At 38.7% G+C, this 4,817-nt stretch overlaps 1 long non-coding RNA gene across 1 annotated transcript in view; it reads left to right on the plus strand.

Annotated features, from left to right (window-relative positions):
* The first annotated feature begins 745 nt into the window (after positions 1-745).
* LOC143029515 (uncharacterized) overlaps positions 746-4,817 on the plus strand; it is a 496,461-nt gene continuing 492,389 nt past the window's right edge. Inside the window, exon 1 of the long non-coding RNA XR_012966846.1 lies at positions 746-902. This is a non-coding gene — a long non-coding RNA (uncharacterized LOC143029515). The remainder of the gene's footprint in view (positions 903-4,817) is intronic.

The following is a 4,817-nucleotide window of genomic DNA, read 5'->3' on the forward strand; positions in this document are numbered from 1 at the left end:
CTGACGAAAATGCGAAAAGTTGGGTTATAACACTTAAACAAATTCCGGTTATATTCCTGAGCTCTGTCCTGACACAGTTCTCATTTCGCGTTGCAGTGAGGTATGGACAGGCACCCGACTCATCAGCGAAGAAGTGTCAAATGAGGTGCTTGAGTCTTTCTCCTCCGGGTATTTCCATGTTTCTTCTAGTAACGTACTACCATCCCTCTTCCATGCAATAGGAAATGAGAAACCCCAGGTAGGGCAAAGCCCTCTCAGGTGTGGTAAGCCGTAGGGTATTTTAAGCCGATGTTGGGTCGCCTCCCCGCTTGGGCAGGGCTGACGGAAACATTGGCAACGTTATTCACACAGTGATAATGTACAAGGAATTGAGGACAAACAGGGGCATAAGACTTCAAGCTTAAGGATGTCTTGATTATCTGTCGAGCCAATAAATGGCCTAAAGTACGTGTATACAAATTTCATTTTTGTCTTTTTCGTGGTTCGTCGGCACATTTTACCGTTCATGTTCTCCTTTGTAGGAGGAGAGGCTGCAGGAGAAGAAAGAGGCATAGAGAGAGAGGTCTTGCCTCGTGGGAAGTGGTTGGTTGTAGGAGGAGGCATAGGAGGAGGAGGTGGAGGAGGTGAAAGGGGAGGAGTAGGGAGTGGTGGTGGTGGAGGAGGAGAAGGAGATTGAGGAGGAGGAGGAGGAGAGAGAGGAAGGGAGTGAGGAGAGCATCCAGCCTCAGTTCCCGTTTGACTACGGTCGTGGTGAGGTCGGCTCGTGTGAAACGCATCAACAGCAGTTGTCGCTTGGCTCGGGCTCCGCGGTCGTCACGTCTCGTTCCGGGCCGAGGATATTTTTCTCTTAATTTTTTCCCCTTTACTGTGTGGGTAATGAGTTTAATCCCAGGAACGTGAGCGTAAGGCAACCTCCCTTGATTTTTTCCCTTTGTTCTGATCTCAGTCTCGCTCTTGTTCGCAATTGCACTAATGTTGTCACTAGTCATTTGTACTCTATTTACCGGCATTTATCTCTTACTCTGTCTATCCGTATATTTCTCTCTCTCTTTCTCTCTCTCGCTCCTTATACATACATATATATATATATATATATATATATATATATATATATATATATACATATACCCACATATATATATGTATATATATGTGTATACATATATATAAATATATATATAATAAATATATATATATGTTTGTGTGTGTGTGTGTGTGTGCGTGTGTACATTATATACATATATATATATATATATATACATATATATATATATATATATATATATATATATATATACCTGTCTAATTGTTTCATTATCTTTTTGTCTGTCTGTCTATCTGTCTGTCTGTCTGCCTGTCTGTCTGTCCGTCTGTCTCTATCTGTCGGTCTGTATGTCTGTCTGTACGTCTATTGCTTCTCCCCTCTCTCTCTCTCTCTCTCTCTCTCTCTCTCTCTCTCTCTCTCTCTCTCTCTCTCTCTCTCTCTCTCTCTCTCTCTCTCTCTCTCTCTCTCTCTCTCTCTCTCTCTCTCTCTCTCTCTCTCTCTCTCTCGCTCTCTCTCTCTCTCTCTCTCTCTCTCTCTCTCTCTCTCTCTCTCTCTCTCTCTCTCTCTCTCTCTCTCTCTCTCTCTCTCTCTCTCTGTACATGTGCATATTCATATGTATATGAATATACATGTAGGTACATATACTTTGTATGCATTCATCTACATGTGTACACATATACGCACATATCCATTACAAACACATGTCCATATTCTTGTGCATATAGACGTATGAATATAAGTACATATGCATGCACATACACACCTATGTCGATTGTATACACACACACACACACACATATATATATATATATATATATATATATATATATACGACATATATACATATATGATTATGTATTCATATACTGTAAACATAAACGCAAATAGTACATGTACATGTATGTCACTCTAATTCCTTTTTTTTTCACCCTTTCTCCCACTCTTTCTTACTATCTCTTACTCTTTCACTCTCATCCTTTCTTACACTTTTTTCCTCATCTTTAGCCCTTTTCTCAATCTGGGGTTCTGTTAAGTAATCTTTCTCAGTGATTGGGCAATTGTCGTCGTCTTGCGGGATTGTTATGCTAAAAGAGGTGATCCTGTAAGCGATTAAGTGATGGATTGTGGTCATATAGTAAATGGAAATGATAATAGAAACAACTCAAAGTGAAATGTGGTAATGATGATAATGGTGGTGATGATGAATATGGTAATGGTGATGAAGATAGTAGTGATGATGATGATAGTGATGAAAATTATTATGGTGATAATGACAATGGTGTTTATAATGATGATAACGATGATGATGATGATGATAATGATGGTGATGATGATGGTGGTGATGATGATGATGATGATGATGATGATGATGATGATGATGATGATGATGATGATGATGATGATGATGATGATGATGATGATGATGATGATGATGATGAAGATGAAGATGATGATGATGATGAAAATGGTGATGAAAATTATTACCATAAAGTGTTAGTGCACTCATGTGTGATGAAACCGAATCTTGGTTCTACGGATCTCACGTGTTCTCTATGTTATTTTTCTCTTCATGGAGTTGATTCTAATAAATATGAAAAAACAAAAAAAGGTAAGTTGACAGTTCTTTCCGTAGTAGTTGTGACGTCACAAGTAGATGTAATGGTAGCAGATGTGACGTTACACTAATCTGTCTAAGAATATTACCATGAATTTCCCCAAAGCTCTAATATTTTCTCACATTCCTTGAAAAAAATGGCAGTGTAGAAGATCATTGCAGGAATACCGAATGTATGAGCAAAAGTAAAATAATTGATAGTATATATCATTAATGAAAATAGGTGGTTATATTTTTCTTCAAAATATCCATTATTGAACATTCTTTAATCGCGATAATATTACAAAATCTAGTGAAGTGAGTAAATATATTCTGACCATGATATATGTATATATATATATATATATATACATACACAAACACATACACACACACACATATATATAAATATGTATATATATATATATATATATATATGTGTGTTTTGTGTATGTATGTGTGTTGTGTGTGTGTGTGTGTGTGTGTGTGTGTGTGTGTGTGTGTGTGTGTGTGTGTGTGTGTGTGTGTGTGTGTGTGTGTGTGTGTGTGTGTGTGTGTGTGTGTGTGAGAGAGAGAGAGAGAGAGAGAGAGAGAGTAGGAAAGACAGGTGTCATAGTTTGAGTTTATTCCTGACTAGTTTCGCAGGTATGTTTTCCCAAAGGAATGGTGTACAAAATGGGTTGTGGGCATTTATACATGAGGGAGACTTCACTACCTCCCCGCGTTGCCACAGATGGCGACAAGTGTGGAAACCACCTAATGATATATTTATTGTTTAGAAAATAGTAATAATAACTTATTTAACAATAGCAATCTATCACCACTAATACTAATAATAATAGTAATGATAATGCTAATAATAACAATGTTCAGGGAACACAAAGCGAGCATTTAGCACCACTGAGAAACAAACACTCTAGTTAACCACAGAGACACGATGTTATTTACCTTGACTTTAGCAAAGCGTTCGACAAGGTGCCACACCAGAGACTATTAAATAGAATCAAAACCCATGGCATAAGAGGAAAAGTGTTAGAATGGATTAGAGCTTGGCTTAGTAACAGAAAACAGCGGGTCACCCTAGGCCTAGATGGAGAAAATTTTCGGTTGGGCAATGTTAATAGTGGGGTCCCCCCAGGGCTCGGTTTTGGATCCCTTGTTGGTCATTGTGTACATAAACGACTTAGACGATGGTATAAATAGTGATGATAGTAAGTTTGCGGATGACACTAAAATAGGACGCCTAATTAGGTCAGGAGACGACGCAGAGGTTCTGCAGGATGATCTTAACAAATTGTTCAAATGGTCGGTGAAATGGCAAATGAACTTCAATATCTCAAAGTGTAGCGTGTTAAACGTAGGGCTACACAACCCCGAAAATAGATACAACTTAGATAACACGCTTTTAGAAAAAAACTGAGTGCGAGAGAGACTTGGGAGTTCTAGTGAGTCCGGACCTTAAAACCAGGAAACAGTGCATTAGCGCCAGGAATAAAGCTAACAGAGCATTAGGTTTCATTGCTAGGACGGTATCGAATGGAAGTGCAGAGGTAATTATTAAACTCTATCTAGCGATAGTTAGACCCATCCTTGACTATGCGGTACAGTTTTGGTCTCCGTCCTACAGAATGGACATCAATTCACTAGAATCAGCACAGAGAAGAATGACCAAAATGATAAATGAACTCAGAAATTTACCTTACCAAGAGAGGCTTAGGTACCTTAACTTACGCTCTCTGGAAAGACGCAGAGTGCGGGGTGATCTAACAGAGATGTTCAAGTGGATCAAAGGCTTTAACAAGGGAGATGCAAACAAGATCATCATATTAAAACAACAGGGCAGGATTCGCAGTAATGGTTATAAACTGGACAAATTTAGATTTAAAAAGGAAATAGGCAAGAATTGGTTTACTAATAGGGTGGTCGACGGATGGAATAAACTTAGTAACCATGTTGTAAGCGCTGAATTTATCAGTTGTTTTAAGAAACGATTAGATAACTTATGGATGGGGATGACAGGTGGTGATGGATACGGAGCTGCCTAGTATAGGTCTTATGGTCTCTTGCAGTCTCCTTCATTCTTATGTTTTTATGTTCTTACACACACACACACACACACACACACACACACACACACACACACACACACACACACACACACACACACATATATATATA

Source organism: Oratosquilla oratoria, chromosome 11 (genome assembly GCF_046742065.1).
Source record: "Oratosquilla oratoria isolate Oo_2021 chromosome 11, ASM4674206v1, whole genome shotgun sequence".
Classification (NCBI taxonomy): domain Eukaryota; kingdom Metazoa; phylum Arthropoda; class Malacostraca; order Stomatopoda; family Squillidae; genus Oratosquilla; species Oratosquilla oratoria.